We start from the raw sequence: 23,197 nt of genomic DNA, 5'->3' as shown, positions 1-23,197 counted from the left end.
TGATACTGTTTGCTGTTGGCACCAGTCATTCTTACGCTGAATTCCTTTGAGTATATTCTACCCTCAGTGGGCCTCTGTGTAGTCAGAGTCAATCAGAATTCTAGACGAATTTCACTAGTATCACTTTTACGCACATGCACCTTTATGTACCGCGCTCTTCTGTTCCTATACTAGCGGCTGCCTGTCACCGTTCTTCATATAACTGGACAATGAGCTGATAACCACAAAACAGGCACCCGATACAATTGCAATCAGTTTATATAATCGACAACTATCATTAGAAATCAAGCGATATGAATCAGAGTGGGGCACCGCCTGACCAACTAGTTGGTCAGAAGGTTCAAATCAATGTTTCATATCGTGGGGTAGATGTAGGCCTACTGTAGATCGAATTGCACTCAATAAATGTTCTTCCCTACTATGGGTCATATTAGCTGGCCATCCCGGGGTAAAAACACTTTAAAAAATCAATTACGTACTTTTGACAAAGGGACATCAGAAGATCTTCTAGTTTCAGTTACAGCACAATAAAAATGATCATTACCGCCTACTCGGAAATAACGATATGAAACGTTGATTTGAACCTTCTGACCAACTAGTGGGTCAATGGCGCCCCACTGTCTGATTCATATCGCGTGATTTCTGATGATTGTTCTCGATTATATTGACTGATTGGTTCTGTATGGGGTGAAACAGGACATATTATCCCAATGGACAAACACTAGTTGAATCAACGTTGGTTCCACGTCATTTAAATTAAATTATGTTTAACAAACGTGGAATATTTGTTGAATTTAAGTATGTACCCAGTGGGATTACAGGTGTCCCAGTCACACACACACACACACACACACACACACACACACACACACACACACACACACACACACACACACACACACACACACACAGTAACCGTCGCAGCCTGGTGTCATATTTGTCACCTCAGAGTGAAATGTGTTAGCTATTTTATTCCACCTCGGATTCTCTGTTGTAATCATGGCGACCACCTAGGGTAGGCCTATATATACAGTATATATAGCACAAATGTATGAACGCCTACTTTTTCTTTCTGAAGCCATAACGCTGAGGACTCGATGGGACTGGAAACTTCAGCGACATTTCATTTAAATTAATATCCTCACACTCTATTGCTATTTGAGGCACAAGGCGGGCTTGAAGGCAGAAGCGCTTTGGAGCGCAACAGTAACATCTGCCATCCCGACTCCAGGAAACTGTACTGCAAAGACGGACAAGGACCATGACCTGTGTGGCCAAACATGGAATAACTTGCCCGCGAGAGTATTAGCCTGTTGGCAAGATCTTTGTCGCACGCGGATCCCCCACGGCTTGGTTCGTTCGGTGCCATCTTCATCATACTCAAATCTGCCCTCGGCGCGGGACTGCTTAACTTCCCGTGGGCTTTCGAGAAGGCGGTAGGAGTCAAAAAAGCCATCAGCGTTGAAATGGTGAGCGCAATCAAAAATCAATAACCAAAATAGTGGGATTGTTCTAAAAAAAAAGAGTAAAGTAATAAAACAGAAAACCATTTTTTGGGGTCCACACAATCATGAAATGTGCTGTAACTTGGTGTCAATTCAATCAAACATGCACTATGGGAAATCTGTGGAAGTCATAGCACCCTTGCACCTTGTTGCACCCTTCATTAAAGTCAAAATTAGTTTACTTCATCCTGTTAATACTTACATGTTCTCATATTCGTTTGTGTGTGTCACATTGGCAGACTGGCCATCTGGCATATTGGGCAAATGCCAGATGGTCTTGTCTATTTTTAGCCCACTGGGTCTGTTTTACAAAATTATCATTAACTGGCTAATAATGGGTGCCTCGAGGAAAAAAATAGGCTGGTGTGGAGGCCTCAAAGAAAATAATGGTCCGGTGGTTAGAGCGTTGGACTAGTAACCGAAAGGTTGCAAGATTGAATCCCAGAGCTGACAAGGTAAAAATCTGTCGTTCTGCCTCTGAACAAGGCAGTTAACCCACTGTTCCTAGGCCGTCATTGAAAATAAGAATTTGTTCTTAACTGACTTGCCTAGTTAAACACAGGTAAAAAAATAAAAATCAAATGCCAGGACTGATTTCTGGTCCCAGTCTACCCCTGTGTGTGTGTGTTTGCCTGTGTGAGGCTGCATACACCCATGGCCTAGGCCTGCTTTGTTGAATTTCCTCTCCTTGGTGTGAATGAGATGCATCTTTTCACATGCTAACTCTAATGAAGGGCTCATGGGTCAGGAGTCGGGCAGGCACTCATGCATGTATACTGTAATAGCAGCAGTACCCACCACGAAGGCCTGCCTGTGTGTGTGCGTTTGTGTGCATATGTGCTTGTGTATGTGTGCTTCTTTCTGTATGTGTTTGATGGATGGATGATTTACTCCATCAGGGCTATGACACACTATTAGTCTAGTGGTTTCCATCTCACTGTATCATTTATGGGGAACATGGTTTGCATTTAAATTGCCAAGTGTGAGCTCCCTGTCAAAGTTCTATCACTTATCCAAACAATTTTAGGGATTCAATTCAGGGAGGAAGGGAGAATAACACTGGAACCATTTATGTGCTCAGACATAATGATATCTGTACTGCAAAACACTCTCCTTCAACCCGATCCCACCCCCAGGTATCACTGGTGTTCCTGATCAGTGGATTGATCATCCTGGGCTATGCTTCGTCCATCAGCAGAAAGAATACCTATCAGGACGTAGTGCGAGAGGTGTGTGGGGGGGCCATCGGCCAGCTGTGTGAGGTCTGCTTCTGCTTCAACCTCTTCATGATCTCTGTGGCCTTCCTGGTGGTGGTGCAGGACCAGCTAGACAAACGTGAGTGATAACGTCCCGGCCTGCGTTGGCATGGCATCACGCTATTCCCACAATGGCCCTGTAGCCACAGTTATAAATGGATGCTGTTATCTGATATACCGATAGAATCACCAACGTCCTAAATATGTTTTAACGTGTATCTATGAGTGTTTTCTGTATGTGTTCAAGTGTGTGTGTCTCTGTACGAGATGGTGACAGTGTACTTTTAGGGCGAGATGCCATACCACTGGTACACGGACCAACGCTTCCACCTCTTCATCATGTGCCTCATCTTCATCCTCTCTCTCCATCCCCAAAGAGATTGGCATCCAGAAATACACCAGGTGTGTCATTTGGAGCGGGGGTGCTTGCCTGTGTAATATGTGTTGTGCATATCTGTGTGTGTTTGAAATTGGGTCACTACATGCTTATTCAGACTCCCTATTTCCCTTCTATTTCTTTGACTCTGTCTCTCTCTGTATCACTCAGTGTGCTGGGCACTCTGGCTGCTACATACAGTTGAAGTCGGAAGTTTACATACACCTTAGCCAAATACATTTAAACTCAGTTTTCACAATTCCTGACATTTAATCTGAGTAAAAATTCCCTGTTTTAGGTCAGTTAGGATCACCACTTTATTTTAAGACTGTGAAATGTCAGAATAATAGTAGAGAGAATGATTCATTTCAGCTTTTATTTCTTTCATCACATTCCCAGTGGGTCAGAAGTTTACATACACTCAATTAGTATTTGCTAGCATTGCCTTTAAATTGTTTAACTTGGGTCAAACGTTTCAGGTAGCCTTCCACAAGCTTCCCACAATAAGTTGGGGGAATTTTGGCCCATTCTTCCTGACAGAGCTGGTGTAACTGAGTCAGGTTTGTAGGCCTCCTTGCTCACACACGCTTTTTCAGTTCTGCCCACCAATTTTCTATAGGATTGAGGTCTGTGCTTTGTGATAGCCACTCCAATACCTTGACTTTGTTGTCCTTAAGCCATTTTGCCACAACTTTGGAAGTATGCTTGGGGTCATTGTCCATTTGTAAGACCCATTTGCAACCAAGCTTTAACTTCCTGACTGATGTCTTGAGATGTTGCTTCAATATATCCACATAATTTTCCTGCCTCATGATGCCATCTATTTTGTGAAGTGCACCAGTCCCTGCTGCAGAAAAGCACCCTCACAACATGATGCTGCCACCCCCGTGCTTCACAGTTGGGATGGTGTTCTTCTGCTTGCAAGCCTCCCCCTTTTTCCTCCAAACATAACGATGTTCATTATGGCCAAACAGTTCCATTTTTGTTTCAGCAGACCAGAGGACATTTCTCTGGCTTCTTCTTTGCTGAGCGGCCTTTCAGGTTACGTCGATATGGGACTTGTTTTACTGTGGATATAGATACTTTTGTACCTGTTTCCTCCAGCATCTTCACATGGTCCTTTGCTGCTGTTCTGGGATTGATTTGCACTTTTCGCACCAAAGTACGTTCATCTCTAGGAGACAGAACGCGTCTCCTTCCTGAGCGGTATGACGGCTGCATGGTCCCATGGTGTTAATACTTGCGTACTACTGTTTGTACAGATGAACGTGGTACCTTCAGGCCTTTGGAAATTGCTCCCAAGGATGAACCAGACTTGTGGAGGTCTACAATGTTTTTCTTAGGTCTTGACTGATTTCTTTTGATTTTCCCATGATGTCAAGCAAAGAGGCACTGAGTTTGAAAGTAGGCCTTGAAATACATCCACAGGTACACCTCCAATTGACTTAAATTATGTCAATTAGCCTATCAGAAGCTTCTAATGCCATGACACCATTTTCTGGAATTTTCCAAGCTGTTTAAAGGCACAGTCAACTTTGTGTATGTAAACTTCTGACCCACTGGATTTGTTAAACAGTGAATTATAAGTGAAATAATCTGTCTGTAAACAATTGTTGGAAAAATGTCATGCACAAGTAGATGTCCTAACTGACTTGCCAAAACCATAGTTCGTTAACAAGAAATGTGTGGAGTAGTCGAAAAACGAGTTTTAATGACTCCAACCTAAGTGTATGTAAACTTCCGACTTCAACTGTATCTCTGTGTGGCTGTCATCGTCAAATACTACATGATGGACGAACATTCAGCCGTCGTTACCCCAGAGCACAGTGAAGGGTCAGTGAGTGTGTGAGTTTGTTTGGGTGAGTGTGTGTATGTATACGCATGTGTGTTTGTGTGCACGTGTTTCTTTGGCAAGTACATTTATGAGTATACTTGTGCATATGTTGTGTGTGCTAATCTGTTATTCTCTGTCTTCTATGTTTTCTAGAATAGATTCATTGGCATCAATGTTCAGCGTCATCCCCACCATCTGTTTAGGCTTCCAGGTACAGAACAAGCTTTTAACTGTTTGAAGTCTGGAGACAGTATCTGTACTATAGGGTTAGGCATTTTGCTTGTGTGTGTTACACTGCCACAACACCTATACTCTGTTTGTGTATTATTAGAATGTATATGAATGTGTGTTGCAGTGCCATGAGGCCTGTATAGCCATCTACAGCAGCATGGAGAACAAGAAGCTCTCCCATTGGGTGATCATGTCTGTGATCTCTATGTTCTTCTGCCTGCTCATCTACATGCTTACAGATGAGCTGGCCTGTCAATCATGGAAGGATCCCTCCTTCCTTGAAGTAATCACTGATCAAAGTGGTTGATTGGTGAAGTTGGATGGTTTTAGCGTTGAGCAGTGAATACCAACAAGGAAACAAGGATGGATTTAAGGATACAAGGAAGTATTCAAACAGGACCTGATGTCCAGCTGTTGTAGGAGCTATTGTGGGAGCTGTCAGGCAAGACAGGCTGTCAGTCATATCCCTTTCTCTGTTGGCCATACAGTGGCGGCTGATATTCTAATGTCATATCCTGGAAATGATGTGGTCATGATCATTGCCAGACTGCTATTTGGAATATCAATCATCACCATCTATCCAATTATACTTCCGTTGGGAAGGTAGGGCCCCACTTGAACAGCACAAGAGGTTGTTTCTGTGTGTTACCATGTAACTGAGTCTGTGTGTGTAAATTTATGTTCATTGCACAGGTCTGTTATTCTGGACCTGATGTTGCAAATTCGTCGCCGTCAGCACGGTGGGTTCACACACTCGTTTGAGAACCGCTGCAGAGTGAATTTGACTGTCATCTGGATCACAGTCACCCTCCTCATCGCCATGTTCGTCCCTGACATGAGTGAGGTCATCAGTGTTATCGGAGGAATCAGTGCCTTCTTCATCTTTATCTTTCCTGGTATGAAACAAAGTGTGTGTGTGTGTGTGTGTGTGTGTGTGTGTGTGTGTGTGTGTGTGTGTGTGTGTGTGTGTGTGTGTGTGTGTGTGTGTGTGTGTGTGTGTGTGTGTGTGTGTGTGTGTGTGTAGGCATGTGTCTGAGGTTGTTTGTGACTCAAGCATTCCTGTGTTGAGCTGATCCTGTGTTTGTGTAAAACTTGTGTCAACTAACATTGAGATATGTGTTGCAGTGCTTTGCCTGGTATTCACTATGCAGTCAGAGCCTGTGTCGCCCAGAGCCAGGTGAGTTGAGGTGTTTGAAGTTATGAGATCACCTGTTGGTGTTGAATTTAATCACAAACTGCCCATAAAACATAAGTTAACTGAAGGTTTGGTCCAATAAATTGCATAATATTGCGTTACTATTGTAAACATTCATGAATGTCCCTGATTGCACCCATTTCTTTCTCCTTTGTCCCTCTGTCTCTCTATCTCTCTCGCTCCCTGTCTGCAGGGTGGTGTGCACTGTGTGGGATGTGATTACTGTAATTGTTGGAGTCTTCATTTTTGGACAGAGCACTACCATATGGAGATCGTCCACAAATTCTGATAACCATCACCATCAGAACCACCAAAATCACCAGCACTGTCATCACTCATTATCAATAAAACAATATCATTATGATTGTACCCGGGTTCTGTTTGAGGTTCATCATGTTTTTAAAGTTGAGGTTTATGGGAGTCAGAAGTCTAGAATATGATATTGATGTAGTGCTGCTATATCAACACTGCAGACGAGGCACATAACCAAATTATATTTTATTTGCTTGTATCTCAAACGTATTCAGTATGGAGCATATATGACCTTGTTAATCAGATTTGTTGTTTTCTGAAATAGTTTGAGATGTACTTCACTCATCCAAAAGCACAAAATGAATGTATCTATAGTATGTTCGGATGGGAAAGTTGATCTATGTATTTATGTATGCATGGGCATGTATGTGCATTCATAAATGATTCTTCCTTTGTGGCCATCACAACTAATCACACCAGATATGCAGCTACAGTCCAGTCAGTGTGCAGTGTGTCATGTTGCAGAGCTGTGGCAGGGGGCAGTGTTTCATAGGGACGAAGGCAGTAAGACTGAATGAGTTCTTCTACAATGAGACATTGTAAATTAAGACTGCTCCTCTGAATGACAGAACATATGGAAACACTTACGTTTTCTGTCCCTTTGTACTGTATTTCTTTTTTTGTTGCTCCGCATCTCTTCTTCTCTCCCGCTCTCCCTCCCCACTGACCTCCCTCTATCCCAGCTGTGAGTACTGGTATATCAGTGATGGTGCAGTGTAGATCCTGACAGCGGAGATGCTGAATAAGACTGTTTTAGTGTTAACCAACATCAGACTCAGGAGTTATAGCAGAGTGTGAAGCATGTGTGTGAGTAGGTGTGAGTCGGTGTGTGAATGAGTTATGTGACAGAGTGGGGAAATGAGGGATGTACTGTATCTATGCATAGAGAGACATAGGCCAAAACCACAGACCAGGCTGCTGACAACACACACGCACACAGCCTTTAAACCGTATACACATTCACAACAGTGGAACATCATTACATCTGCCTCCTAATTTGCCCTAGGCAAATTAAATTCCTTAAATTCTATAAAGTGGCACTATTTGAAGACATTTGAGTAATTACTGGACACTATTATGTAAATTAAACAGGAAGACAATGGAACAGACCGTCAAGCGTTTAATCAATGTGACAGTGGCAGCACAAGATCACGTACACACACACGCACAGCTCTGATAGCTCGCAAGCTGACGGTAGAATATGTTAATGATTACTGTGGCTCAAACGGAAGGAGAGGAGATTGAAGTTGGTACGTTTTTCCCCCCAGATCTTTACTGGCAGGGAGTGACTGAGAGGAAAACACTGCTCAGATAATCAATCAGAAACACTTTTAATCCTCTTAGTCACACATCATTTGCTTTGTTATCTTGCTGTCAGACTGTGTGAGAATACTTGAGACGTATGTGTCTACGTGAGTCTGCATGTGAGTGTGGGTGTGTATGTGTATTGAAGTTTGTGTGATTTGAAGATTGTACGGGTGTTTCAAATACACAATAATTCTGTTACTAGTCGCTGACAGATTGCCCTGTGATCCAAGCACAAGCAGGCTATCATAACCTACACTGCATTGCTCTATACTGTCTGAGGTATCTAAAACACACATCAGAGCTCGAATAAAGTACATTTTCAAAACATGACTGTACCGCAGATGAAGAGATTGATTATGCAATAGAAGACACCATCAAGGAGCAACTCTCTGCTTCTATTTCTAGGTGTTTTTCTTTTTGAAGGCTGTATGTTAATAGGTTAATTTAGAGAAAAAATGCTAACGCTGTAATCTGTGGCAGATATTGCAATTATCGTCTCACTGCTGCTCCGTCCATCATTGGTAATGAGAGGGATTGCTGTCCCTGCGGGAAGCTCATCAGTGTTTCTCTAAGAGTTATGGAATAACTGGAAGCTGGGATAACAGGAGGTAAACACAAAATACATCATCTACAGTATGTGCATGAAATACAGTGAGTATACCAAACATTAGGAACACCTTCCTAATATTGAGATCCACCCCCCATCAGAACAGCCTCAATTCGTCGAGGGGTGGACTCTACAAGGTGTCGAAAGTGTGTCGGAATGTCCTTTGGGTGGTGGACCATTGTTGATACACACAGGAAACTGTTGAGCGTGAAAGATCCAGCAGTGTTGCAGTTCTTGACACAAAAGCCTGGCATCTACTACCATACCCTGTTCAAAGGCACTTAAATTGTTCACCCTCTGAATGGCACACATACACAATCCATGTCTCAGTTGTCTCAACACTAAGAAATCCTTCTTTAACCTGTCTCCTCCCCTTCATCTACACTGATTGAAGTGGATTTAACAAGTGACATCAATAAGGGATCATAACTTTCACCTGGATTCACCTGGTCAGTCTATTTCATGTAGAGAGCCGGTGTTCCTAATGTGTTGTATACTCAGTGTACATGTATTCACAGCACATGAATACATACAAGCGCTCATATGCACAAACACACACACATAGCCTCCAGTACTTTCTGCATCCGAGCCAAAATTCTCACCTAATGGGGATGTGTGACACACACCAATGAGCCCAGCTGGGCCCCAACTACATTACAGCACATTGCGGACATCACACACAACCAGTGTGTACTTGAACTACTCAAGAATATTGCAGTGTTTTCATCTGGCACTCCCCTCTCCACCATTCTCTCCCTCTGTTTCTGCCTCTCTCAGGCTGTTATTCAGTATTTGAGTTGACAGTTAGAGGACACTTAAAACTCGGAGCTTCCTAATCAGATGTAATCGGATGTTCACAATCATCGGGGGAAAGAAAACTGCCGAGCAGAAGGAAGGTGTGTTTGTCTCTTGCTGCCACTACATTAAAATACACCATATATACAAAAGTATGTGGACACCCCTTCAAATTTGTGGATTTGGTTATTTCAGCCACACTCTTTGCTGACAGGTATAAAACTGAAAAGCTCAGTGACTTTCAACATGACACCGTCATAGGATGCCTTCTTTCCAACAAGTCAGTTAGTCAAATTTCTGCCCTGCTAGAGCTGCCCCGGTCAACTGTAAGTGCTGTTATTGTGAAGTGGAAATGTTAAGGAGTAACAACGGCTCAGCCGTGAAGTGGTAGGTCACACAAGCTCAAAGAATGGGACAGTAAAAATCGTCTGTCCTCGGTTGCAACACTCACTACCGAGTCCCAAACTGTCTCTGGAAGCAAAGTCGGCACAATAACTGTTCGTCAGGAGCTTAATGAAATGGGTTTCCATGGCCGAACAGCCGCACACAGCCTAAGATCACCAGGTACAATGCCAAGTGTTGGATGGAGTGGTGTAAAGTTCGCCGCCATTGGACTCTGGAGACCTGTTCTCTGGAGTGATGAATTATATTTCACCAAAGCTACCTGCCCCAATGCATAGTGCCAACTGTACAGTTTGGTGGAGGAGGAATAATGGTCTGGGGCTGTTTGTCATGGTTTGGGCCCCTTGGTTCCAGTGAAGGGAAATCTTAATGCTACAGCATACAATGACATTCTAGACAATTCTGTGCTTCCAACTTTGTGGCAACAGTTTGGGGAAGGCCCTTTCCTGTTTCAGCATGACAATGCCCCCATGCACAAAGCGTGGTCCAAACAGAAATGGTAAGTCGAGATTGGTGTGGAAGAACTTGACTGGCCTGCACAGAGCTCTGACCTCAACCCCATTGAACACCCTTGTAATTAATTGGAACGCTGACTGCGAGCCAGGCCTAATTATCCAAAATCAGTGCCCGACCTCACTAATGCTTTTGTGGTTGAATGGAAGCAATTTCCCGTGGCAATGTTCCATCATCTAGTGGAAAGTCTTCCCAAAATAATTGAGGCTGTTATAGCAGCAAAGGGGGACCAACTCCATATTAATGCCCATGATTTTGGAATGAGATGTTCGACGAGCAGGTGTCCACATACTTTTGGTCATGTAGTGTATGACGGCATTAAAAGTTCCGCCCTGTTCCCAGCATTCAGCAGCAGTGTCTCTGTTGTCGTGTGTTACAGTACCAACACACTGCTCCCTCTAACACACACACACACATACACAAAAAATGATAAAGACATCAAGAAGAGACATCGATATCACTGACATAGACAACTACAAACACATTGTTATAGAGAAAGAGTGAAGCATCTCTCTAGAGAGGGAAACACAATAAAGCAAGAAAAATAGAAAGTGGCAGGCAAATAACTTGTTAGCAGGTCTACTTTGGCAATAAATCAATTTCGCACAAATCATTTTGTGTTTACTTTTCTAAAATGGTCTGAATTGGAGAACGGCATCTTCAAGTGTGACGAAAAGGCTGAAACTACCTCAAGCTAAAGCATGTCACAAATAAACAATATAATTTTGGTAAGTGAATAAACATTTTTAAATGTACAATAATTCCAACTCTTTCGACCCCATTGTGGCATTACTGGCATAAGTGTTGCTAAAGGTAGTAATTTCTAAGATGTCTAACTCTTATCACAGTTACAGCAGTAGTAATATGGGAACATAGTGAGAGACAGAGCACAGATGTACACGCCTCAGGGCAGTATGGGTAGAATGCACACAGTTCTCATGTTGTTCTCTCAGACTAATAAACGAACCATTATCATGTCAAATTAAGGCCATTACATCACCCGCAGCTCCACTCTTCAGGCTGAGACATTGGGGGATGGGGGTGAAGTTGTGGATGCTGGTTTCCCAATGGTTCGGTACAGTCAGAGAAGGACTTAGGTCAGACTTCACTTAATTGGTTCTGGATAAGTTCTATTTAGTATGGGATTTCCCTATTGGCCCCATTGCCAGTGCTTAACTCTGGCCCAAGCTCACAGGAACTGTACTGGCACCTCAAATGTTCTACAGCTTGAGTTCCGACACCTTAAATATTGGCTTAAAGTTCCAATACCTAAATAAAACAGTACCGGGACCCAAAAATAGTACCGACACCTATTTCAGACCAAGTCAAGCACCGCCCATTGCCAACCAGGCAGCCTAAGGTCGTCGTCATCCAATCTTTTCAAAATGTTATGTTGCAAACATGGATTAAAACTATAGGTTTTGTGTGGGTGTTTGTCTGGATGAGGTTCACAGACTGGATTTATTGGTTATAAAATGCACAAAATACAGATAAATCTGGTGGAAAAGCAAAAAGTGATAAGATGTAAACTTAGATATAGCCTAATAATGGGAGAACGACTATGACGGGGGAAGAAGAGCCCTAAAATGGGAAGTGGTCGATTAGGAGGAAGACGGTGGAAGTGGATGCCAGGTTTGAATCAAGCAGTGCGTTGAGCAAAATTGGTGAAGATGAATGGACAACAGTAGTGTCAAAGAATGTAACAAAAAGGAAATGATCTGAAGTTGGAGTGGAGGATAGATATTTGTGTATGTTAAGGTTGCATACAACCTTAAGTGCTAATATTCTGATTAATTGGATTTCTGTAGAACAGAGTAAGATTGCAGTAATTCTCAAAATAATCCATACAACAGAAGTATCGTGCTGTGAACTTCAGAGCAGAGAGCCCGTTAAGGGAGTCATGTAAATGAGTCATCTCAGGGGTGATGATGGATGTTAAAATTGAATACATGAAGAGAATTCCTGGTGTAGTTGGTGTCCGGCGCCTTACCCGTTCGTGAATGGAAAAAAATAAGAAAGTCTGTCGTCCTGTTTAATTTATTTATAAAGAGCACCTACCTACGAATGTGAAACTTGGTTATGTAAGATTCACTGTAAGAGCTTTCTTCCCCAAACCATTGCAGTGTAAAAATTGCAAAGAATTTGGCCATGTTTCAAGTTTGTGCAGATGGATGGAGTATATTGAAGAATGGTGTGTAGAAGGACAGTGGTGTTGCAATTGTGGTGGGGATCATGATCCCGAGTTCCTGGAGTGTCCTGTATGGGTGAAAGAGATTGAGGTGGCAAAAGTTAGAGCGGTCAATCGAATCTCCTATGTGGAGGCAATTAAAAGAGTTGAGAAAACAAGTGATGCTTGTGAATATATGGTAGTGGATGCACCACAGCTTGTCGTAAATGTTTGCTGCCATTCAAAAGATACCCTGTGTGTTATAAAGGTGGATTTTGTGGCGTTCATCGCTACAGTTATAAACTTTATGGCTCAAGTGTCAAAGAAGTCAAAGAAACTTATGGCTGCAGCAGAAATGTTTTTGAGACTTCAGGTGTTTACATCAGAAGACTTGAAGAGGCACTGGCGCCGGAAGACGGCTCGCCCTCCTAGGCTCCCCTTGAGCCTGTGTAGGGATCAGATCTGTTTAATTTTGAACAGAAAAGATTCTGGCCCAGTGAGACTGAGATTTTTAAAGAGAATGGATCTTTGCCTTCTGGAAGATCCATATGTGGTGAAAGGTTGGGCGGAGAAAAGGTTGGGGTCTGTTGTTGGGTGAAAGTAACTTGAAGTGGACTCATGATGATTTTTTTGTTTCTACCACCCAAAGGGAATGGGGGCTTCTTCCCAAGCGCCTAGGTAGAAGTACTGGGACTTTCTTTACTCCCCGGAGCAGGGCGCTGTTGAAAGGAGTGATAACTGGGTAAGTAAGGTAAGTTGGTATTGCAATTTTTCTACGAGGTGTAATGAACTCACACTCCAGAACAGTAGGTGGAAACACAGAGCTAGATAAGAGGAATAGATGAATAGGGAGGCCTTGAATGGCTTCACACTCCAGTACAGTAGGTGGCGGTGTATGCACATCACGGTTGCAATCCGCCAATACACATTTAAAGTAGAAGAAGAACAATGTTCGTTTTCAAGCAGTTAACTGATTATGTGTCAGTGTATGCGGCCGAGTTGATGGCCTTGATTATAGGTTTGAAATGGGTGGAGGAGGTGAAACATTCAGAGTGGTGATCTGCTCTGATTTGGTTGCAGTGTTGAGTAGTGTGAAGAGGTCAGATAGGGGAGACTTGCTTGTGGAGATGATGTTGCTGTTAATGGGATTGGAGAGGATGGGAGTGGTGGTAAGCTTTTGCTGGGTTCTCACCCATGTGCATATGGAGGGTAATGAGAAGGATGATGTGTTGACTAAGAGTGCTGTGAGGCGAGAGGGGGTATATATTCAGGTCCCGCTGGGCCGCAGGGAATTCAAGTCCTTGATCCGAGCAAAAGGGCTCAATTTTTGGCAAAGGAAGTGGGATGCTAGTAGTAAGGGGAGCCAATTTTATCACGTGCAACGATCAGTAAAGGAAGAAGTAGGGAGTATGGGATGTAGGTGAGAGGAAGTTGTGTGGAGTAGACTACGGTTTGGGGATACAGGTTTGAATGCCACATTGTGAAAGGGCGACATGAAACAGGTCTGTTTGATGACTGTTTGGTGGAGGAAACGGTGGAGCATGTGTTGATATTTTGGGAATTATATATCGTAGATAGGGAGAGATTGTGTGAAAGGGTTAGAGAGGCTGGACAGGGTTGGGGTTTGGGTGGTGTAGTGGGGGGAGGGAAGTGGTGTTTAGGGCTCTATTTCACTTTCTTAGAGGAACAGGACTAAGGAACAATTTTGTGTAGTTAGGCTGTGCTTGGCCTCACCCTACACTACAGTAGGTGAAGGTGTATGCACCTTAAAAGTCAGATGCGATTCACCAACCCAATCCCTAAGAAGAAGAATCTGAAATCAATTAAAGGTAACCTGTAGTGGACTTGTGAAATTTGTTTGTTATTTATGACCAGAGTGAAAAGGTGCTTCGTGTCACGTAACTTGGGTCAAAATCTGTTTCTTGCTTTGCTCTTAGGAATAGGGCACCATTGAAAGGAGTGATTTATGTGGTAGTGTTAAGTGTGAAGGTGTAGCAATTGAAGTTGAACATTCCTGGTGTTTGTGATGCCTGCTGTTTGGTGCCACGCACACCCAGTGGGGAGCATGGTGAAACAGAGTCAGTCCTTTTGAGTCAGTCTCTACCAGACAAAGTCATGTTAGGATATATCAGTTATCCTGTTAGAGCTTTTGTGCAGAATCTACTGCGCTATTTCAGGAGCAACGTTTATGGTCATGTTGCCCCAGTGTGTAAGAGGGAGACTCATGTGACAGAGGATTGTGAAGATTTGGTGGATAAAGTTGTTTGTCAATTGTAGGGGTGCTCATGTCGCTGGGGATCGGGCGTCTCCGGTGCTAGAGAGGCAGGTTGAGGTGGCCAGGGTCAGAGTAGTGCAGAGGGTGTCATATGCTGAAGCAATGAAGAAAGTGGAGGAGGATGGGTCAAGGGTGAGGGATCCTGAGAGGATCCCAGTGAGTAGTAGATTTGTGCCAGTACAGAGGGATAGGCCAATCAGTGAGTTATACTTCAGTAAGGTTAGCTTCTTAGCATTCATAGTAATGGTTATCAACTGTACCGCAGAAATGGGAAGTAAATCACAGAAAATATATGTTGTGGTGGCAACTGCAGAGAAGTATTTGGGTATAGGAGATTTAACTTCAGAAGAGTTACAGGGTGTGTTGAGGGGCAATTTCCCATCTTCCCAGGCTGTTGGCCTGAGGTAGGATCAGAGAGGGTTAAAGTAGTGGAATAGGGTGATGGGTTTTAATGAGTATAAAGTTAGTTGATGGGATGGTGCCACAGTGTCTCCTGACCCCCCCTGTCTCAGCCTCCAGTATTTATGATGCAGTAGTTTGTGTCGGGGGGCTAGGGTCAGTTTGTTATATCTGGAGTACTTCTCCTGTCTTATCCGGTGTCCTGTGTGAATTTAAGTATGCTCTCTCTAATTCTCTCTTTCTTTCTCTCTCGGAGGACCTGAGCCCTAGGACGTTGCCTCAGGACTACCTGGCATGATGACTCCTTGCTGTCCCCAGTCCACCTGGCCGTGCTGCTGCTCCAGTTTCAACTGTTCTGCCTGCGGCTATGGAACCCTGACCTGTTCACCGGACGTGCTACCTGTCCCAGACCTGCTGTTTTCAACTCTCTAGAGAGCAGGAGCAGTAGAGATACTCTTAATGATCGGCTATGAAAAGCCAACTGACATTTACTCCTGAGGTGCTGACTTGCTGCACCCTCGACAACTACTGTGATTATTATTATTTGACCATGCTGGTCATTTATGAACATTTGAACATCTTGGCCATGGTTATAATCTCCACCCGGCACAGCCAGAGGAGGACTGGCCACCCCTCATAACCTGGTTCCTCTCTAGGTTTCTTCCTAGGTTTTGGCCTTTCTAGGGAGTTTTCCCTAGCCACCGTGCTTCTACACCTGCATTGCTTGCTGTTTGGGGTTTTAGGCTGGGTTTCTGTACAGCACTTTGAGATATCAGCTGATGTAAGAAGGGCTATAGAAATACATTTGATTTGATAGGGTAATAAAAAATAAATGTGTTTTTATTTTTTTCTGATTCCCCTTTCAATCTAGTATCCTAAAGTGTAATGGATCTATAGTTAATTTGGGGGCGGTAATGCAACATATTGGATGCCAACCGCCGTTAAACCTCACCGAATGAGAATAATAACATTTTTCTTTCTTCGGGGGGGTACATCTGTCTCACTCTCGGAACAAACCACACACAGCTGCAATGAAGTGTCTGCTGAGAAGCCAGCTGTGCTGAGCCAAAGAGGATGTTAGCTGATTTATCATTTGCTAGGTAGTAGTCAGAGTTGTGTAGTTTACGACCATGGAACAAAGTTAGTATTATTACCGGCGGTAAACTTATTAAAGTTACAAACAAAAGATAACGACCGTAAGCGTTGTAATCGTGTGCCTGTTATGGAAGTGTTTGTACAGTAAACAAGCAAGGTATAGTAGCTAGTTAATGTTATTCAGAGATGGAGATGTTCCTTGACGCTAGAGAAACTAGCGTAGCTATCTAACAAAATTTGTTTAGCACTAAAAGGCGACCCGTAGTTTCCTGTTTAGCAACCTGGACTATGTCGCTGCATCTGCAAGGAGAGGGACACGTGTGCTGTTAGCAACTCACAGAATCATGTCCCGGCCCGTGTGATGTGTCACCACGAGGGGTGTGTGACCATTTAAGCAATTTGCTAAGTTATGTATCCCTTACATAACTTAACAATTTAAATAAATTATTTTGCTTACTTGTTTTGCCTTTAGGCACATTGTATGAAATGCCTAACGTTTAGCTAGCTTTATTTAATAGGAGGTTAGCTAGTTAGTCAGGTGTAGCAAGCTGACCTGCCTGCTTGTTGTGGGTGCGTTCGTAAATTTGCTCTGACTATCTACTCCGATTTCAGAGCACTCTCGTCAGAGTATGCAAGAGCTTTATGAAGTTACGAATGCTCAACACCCGTTGAATATGGGCGTCGGCAAAAAAACGTGATTAAATTGTTGCCAGCAGCACAGTTAGTCACCAAAACTCTGAATAATATGAAAACAGCCTATGGCGAGTAAAATGGTCAGAGTAAGGTGTTCTCTTATTTGTGTCTGGAAGTAGCTAGCCAACGTTAGCCAGTTCGCTTGGGTGATTGACTGCGGTTGTGAGGTCAAAACGCTCAGATCAACCTTACTCTTTGGCCGGAACGCTCCAAGAGTGAAACGCTCTGAATTTACAAACGCCCAGAGCGTGGCACTCCAGATTGAATTTACAAACCCTGTTGCTTCAGATTTTTTAAAACCTTTAACTAGGCAAGGCAGTTAAGAACAAATTCTTATTTACAATGACTGCCTAGGAACAGTGGGATAATTGCCTTATTCAGGGGCAGAACAACAAATTTGCACCTTGTCAGCTCAGGGATTTGATCCACCAACCTTTCTGTTACTGGCCCAATGCCCAATGCTCTAACCACTAGGCTACCTGCAGCCCCAGAAATTGATTAATGTACACTGCCAAAATGTCCATTTAACATAAGGCAAGGCCTACTTTTCCAACATAGTTAAATCACATTAACAACAATGTAGCTAGACATATGAATCAGTAATCAACCACTGCCCATGCATATATAGAGTGACGGCAGTAGTTACACAGAGCTGGGACCGGGCATTAATGCATATAAACTAAAAAGTCATAATAAAAATAAAAATCCTGATATAATCTACATTATGCAGGGCACGCATGCATGCATTGCATAGTGTTGTGGATGTCATCATGTCACATTGTTTTTTTGCTGCAGGGCGTCCAGTGAAGAGGATGAGTTGGTGCCGGGGAGCGAGGAGGAAAGCTGGCAGCCAGCAGCCCACCGATGTGGAAGCCTTTGACCCGGAAGTGGTTGCGGAGGTCAGAGAACTCTTCAATAAAGTCAGGACATATGTCAAACCGGCCAATGAGGAGTGGTGTATCCCTGACCCCAGTGAAGCACTGAGACACTCGGCCCAGGACCACGTCCTCCTGCAGACCCTGAAGACGTCACTAAATGAGGTGAAGAACCAACTTAGCGATAAGGATCAGGAAGTCTGGCACCAGCATACCAATTCCACCAACCATGCCGGGAAGGTCATTGGTACTGTGTGAGCCGCCGCCAATGCCGAGATCTGCACTCAGGCCTGGTGCAAGTTCTATGAGATCCTAGGCACCTTCAACCTTCTGCCAGAGGAGGCGTTGCAGAGCAGGGAGCTGAACACTGTTCACCTGTGTGAGGCTCCAGGGGCTTTCATTGCCGCTCTGAACCACTACCTCAAAACTAGCGAGCACACGCGCTACTGTGACTGGAGTTGGGCAGCCAACACACTCAACCCCTATCACAAGGCCAACGGAGGGGGCACCACCATCACAGACGACCGCCTCATTGCCAACACGCTGCCCTGGTGGTTCTTTGGCTCGGACAACACAGGAGACATCATGAGCCAGAGGCACCTGCTGGATCTGCAGAGCTTTGTGAATAACATGCGCAGTATTGATGTGGTGACGGCGGACGGGAGCTTTGACTGCCAAGGGAACCCTGACGAGCAGGAGGCCCTGGTGGCGTCGTTGCACTACTGCGAGGCTGCGGCCGCACTCTTCCTTCTGGGCCCATGCGGCTCATTTGTACTGAAGATGTTCACTCTGTACGAGCACTCCTCCATCTGCCTGCTCTACCTGTTAAACTGCTGCTTCCGCTCCGTCAGCGTCATTATAAAGTGCTAGGATAATAATTATCTTCAATTTCAGAATAATTTGATGAGTATAATATGAGATATTCAGTGACTGATGGCCACATCCTGGATTTCATTTTGGTGGATCTGTCATTTATTATCAGTGAATTGTTTAATACAAACTTCTGCATAAAAATTTCAAGCCAGGCTTGAGCTGTTCTTCCTATTCCTGTGTGTAGGTGAGTTCTCTGCCGCGGGCCCGCTGGTTGTCTTGTAACAGTGGCCCCAGCTTGTTGCAGCGTTATGGGTCGGAGGCCCCTGGGCCAGAAGAATCAGATGGGGTCCTTTAACCAGCGGAGGGAGCTGCAGGCCCTGGTCTGGAAGGAGCGTGTTAGGAAGGGCCGCAACGCTGCCTGGGTGGAAGGGCACGGGCACGGGGGCATGCTGTATGCTGGCAGGGCCGCTGGCAGAATGTCATATGGACACCTAGTTTGTGATAGTGGGGGCGGGCGGCCCTCCCTGTAGTCAGGAATTCACCATTCTGTGATGGGGGTTTATTGAACCACCTCAATTAAGTATTGGAGCAGGCATGCCCTAGGCTCAGGCATGGACAGGTCAGCTGCCTGGACTCTGGTCCTTCCCTGTAGCTCCTGCCCAATGGTTTGTACCACCTCCATCCTCTCTGAGGTGGCAGCCCTATGTGACATCACTCCCTGCAATGGCAAGGGAAACAGAAAGTGCCTAGTCTTTGGCAGAGCATCGTGTTGGGGGGATTTTGAGGAGCAGGCTGGGGGGTTGGCGCTGGAGTTCCGTTCTGAGCCCTCGTTACCACCTACGGCCCACACCACTCTGCTTGACGGGGAGCCACAATATCAGAGAGACCTGCTGGGCGGCGTCCTGCTCTCCCTGCACCGCATGGTACCCGGCGACGCCCTCCTCCTGCCCCTCCTCTCTGCCTTTACCCGCGTAACCACGGCAACCGTCCTTTGCCTCCACCTGCCCTCCCGCTCCATCACCTTCAGGTGTCCTTCTCCTCCAGGTGCTGGGGCGGTGCTGGTATGTGTGGGGTTCTGTCCAGAGGCTGCCGCTCGACTCCTTCCCCACCTCGGTGACCTGCAGGAGCGTATGGGCTGCCTGGCCAGGGGGGAGGAGGACACTGACAGTCTGCCTTCTGTTGGCCAGAGACAGGTACTGCAGTTTGTTCCCATGGAGGAGCTGCCCAAAGGAGAGCAGTGTTCCTGTGGACCATGAACTCAGCCATCGCCCATCAACGGCTGCACCTGCTCATGCAGGCTTAGCTGGGGTCAACAGAGGGGCTCTGGGTGTCTCGGGTGGATTGTACCATATGTAACCGATGTGAAATGGCTAGCTAGTTAGCGGTGGTGTGCGCTAATAGCGTTTCAATTGGTGACGTCACTTACTCTGAGACCTTGAAGGAGTTGTTCCCCTTGCTCTGCAAGGGCCGTGGCTTTTGTGGCGCGATGGGTAATGATGCTTCGTGGGTGACTGTTGTCTGTGTGCAGAGGGTCCCTGGTTCGAGCCCAGGTACAGGTAGGGGCGAAAAGAGGGACGGAAGCAATACATAACCTGGCCTGAAGACAAGCACTGACTAGCTAATTTCTCTAGCCCCTACAGTGTTGACAGATGTGAAGGAAGTGGATGGGTGGAAACTCCCCCTAAACTTAATCCCATCTGGTCCCTTCAGATCTGTATCACAGAAGTGGGATGGGGTTGTTTTTGGACCTTGCAACTTTCATTATTTAATAAGGGCACATTTGGTCCCTGTTTTGATGAAAATTAGAGGCAAGCAATGCGGTGAAGTACATTTATTTGATATCTTTTGATTGGGGCTGCGATTATTCTTTTTAATGATTGTCAACAGTTAATCTGTTTGAATTAGGACAACATTTGGTCACATTTCCCTGGGTCTCTGATCTAATGTATTTTTAGGACAGCACAATAACTCATGTACTACTGATTCAAGTTATTTGAAGTAAAAAATACTTTTCATGTTAGTTTCACTATTAAATAAAAACATTATCATGCAGTTTGTTAGGAGTTAAAAAGCCTTTTTTGTGTAATTTTCCTGACACTGTCTAACCAGAAGTGACTAAATACAGTAGATTGTGTGACTGTGTTATTACCTGGGGACTGCTGTGAAGGCTAGCAGTGCATACGCTGTTTCACTCTGCAGGGTTTTGAAGAAAATGTAGTCTTGCCTCTACGGCATCTATACTTAGACCCCATTTACACCTGATGTTAAACTAAAAATGAATACCTGATTATGTAGGATCTGATAATGTCCACGGCACAACTGGCCTTGAAATGTCTCATATCAGTCTAACCTGCATTTTTGTGTTTTCTTTGGAATGATGCATCTAGTAGAACAGGTATCCTATGTGGTCAGATACTTTATTGAAGAAAATGGTTGGACCGAAATGTTGTGCTTTGGGTTTTGGGAATGTGCTGTGCAAGCCAATGTGTCCACGAAATGTGTTTTATATATACTTTTGTATTGGTTTTGTACATGTTTTGTTTGCCTTTGAAAAATACTATTTAATTTTTTATATTTATGTTCTGTTGAATATTTCAAGTGATTATATTTTTTTGGTGCAGGTGGTATTCCCTCAAAAAAATATTAACTTCACTGAATTCTTACCTCGTTTTGCCTTACTTTAGTCTTCTTTAGTGAACAGAAACGGAGGAGAGTTCGATTATTTATTTTCAAGATATTCACAACAAAGTGCCTGGAACACAGCCATTTGTGAATACCAAGAAAAGTCTTCATTAGCAGAAGCTGTCAATCCTGGTGTCTACTTCGGGAAGAGGGTTTTCAAAGGTTTACCAAAGCGAGTGAGAACTCCCAGGGGTGCTCTGTAATGAACACAAGCTGCTGAAATCAGGGTAAAGAAAGATACTGGGAGATGAGTCCTCTTTCTCTTTGTTATGCTCTGAATTAGTTTTTATAAAACCATCCAAAAGCACAATAAAGCAAACTTCTGAGCTACAGCCCCGAGCCTTGTTTATACAGTACCAATGTACTGTCAGTACATGTTATAGGTAGATAATGTTCAACACATTCAGTTTGTCATTTTCACATTCTTCCTCTATCTCTCTCACGCTCTCTCTCTGTTCCCCCTTCTCTTTCTCAGCCCTCCTCCACTACAAACTCATCTCTGTTGATTTCCATAGCTGTGGAGTGGAGGGCTTCAGTGAGTGTAGTGCGATCTAATGAATCGTTTTAATGGAACCATTGAATGATTCCGAGTAGAATCCCTGCTTTCGCTATGATTAACCAAATCCACTCACCATCTGTGAGTGAGGGTAGAGATGGGGTTTGGAAAGGGGGGAGAGTAGCCGAGTCGGCAGCTTTATGTAATATTTGAACAACTAGCATCTCCCCTGGCAAAATTCACATGCCAGCGACTACTAATGAAGGACTGAGCAGATGTCTGGATGAACAGAAAAGGAGAGGGAAACAAGCCACCCCTCTGCAGGTTCACTCAGATCAGAATGTGCGTGTGCGTGTGAGAGAGTGTTGAGGCAACAGCAGAACAGACTAGTGTTTGTCTTTTTCTATGTCTGGTTTATCAGAATCTTGCTGTGTAGATGAGGCTAAATGGTGAACCATATGATGGATGGCTAATGTTCTACAGGGTCACACACACACATTCTCACACTTTAAGCACTGACGTGGTATAAGGTCATTACCCACACATTGCCTTTGCTGAATAAATCACAGTTTGAATCACACAAATGTGTACATGCATGCACACAGACACGCAGACACACTAACAATAGCTTGGAGAGTTTCAAAGGCATCAACTGAACATGGAAAAGCAATGTCCATTTGAATACATTATGTCTGTGTGACAGTGTGAGTTTACTGATTAACTTCTGTCTGTGTAACATACTATAGATTAATTTATGTCACAGAGAGTGAAATAGAGAGTGTGTGTGGGTAAGCGAGATAGATGACAATGAGTTATGATAGGCTTAAATTGGTGATAGAGATTGGTCAGGTGATTGGGCGACATTTACTGTAATTGTAATCCCTTTTCAGTGCTCCCAATTTGTTACTCTGTCACTGCTCTGTTCAATCCCAATCTGTACAAACACACACACACATACACATATACTCGTTCATGACACACACATATCACAACTGCTGCTACCAGACTCTTAATTACCATTGTTAATAATGCACAATTTAAAAACTTTCCCCCCAATCCCCCCTTCCCTGATACGCACATGTGTACATATTGGACTATAAATTGTGCCTTACTGTATTATACTTATGCTAAAAGGTTTATTCTGTTCTACTGAGCCATTTACTTTATGTTCATATTCTTCTATTTTATTCCTTCTTATTGTTGTTGCATTGTCAAGAAGGAACCTGCAAGTAAGCATTTTGTTGAACGGTGTGTACAATATGTATCCTGTACATACGACTAATAAAACGCTAAACTTGAAACACACACACATACTGGATGTTCTCTATGAACCCTGCCTCTTACACACTGAATGGATGAACCCCTTCC

The 23,197-nt window shown here is 44.1% G+C and overlaps 2 pseudogenes; both read left to right on the top strand.

Moving 5' to 3' along the window:
• The first annotated feature begins 965 nt into the window (after positions 1 to 965).
• LOC129854218 (putative sodium-coupled neutral amino acid transporter 8) lies at positions 966 to 6,785 on the top strand (annotated as a pseudogene).
• Positions 6,786 to 16,115: 9,330 nt separating this feature from the next.
• On the top strand, positions 16,116 to 22,486 carry LOC129852912 (cap-specific mRNA (nucleoside-2'-O-)-methyltransferase 2-like; annotated as a pseudogene).
• The last annotated feature ends 711 nt before the right edge of the window (positions 22,487 to 23,197 follow it).

This window comes from Salvelinus fontinalis, chromosome 4 (genome assembly GCF_029448725.1).
Source record: "Salvelinus fontinalis isolate EN_2023a chromosome 4, ASM2944872v1, whole genome shotgun sequence".
Classification (NCBI taxonomy): Eukaryota; Metazoa; Chordata; class Actinopteri; order Salmoniformes; family Salmonidae; genus Salvelinus; species Salvelinus fontinalis.
This window is presented reverse-complemented; position numbering and strand designations above follow the sequence as displayed.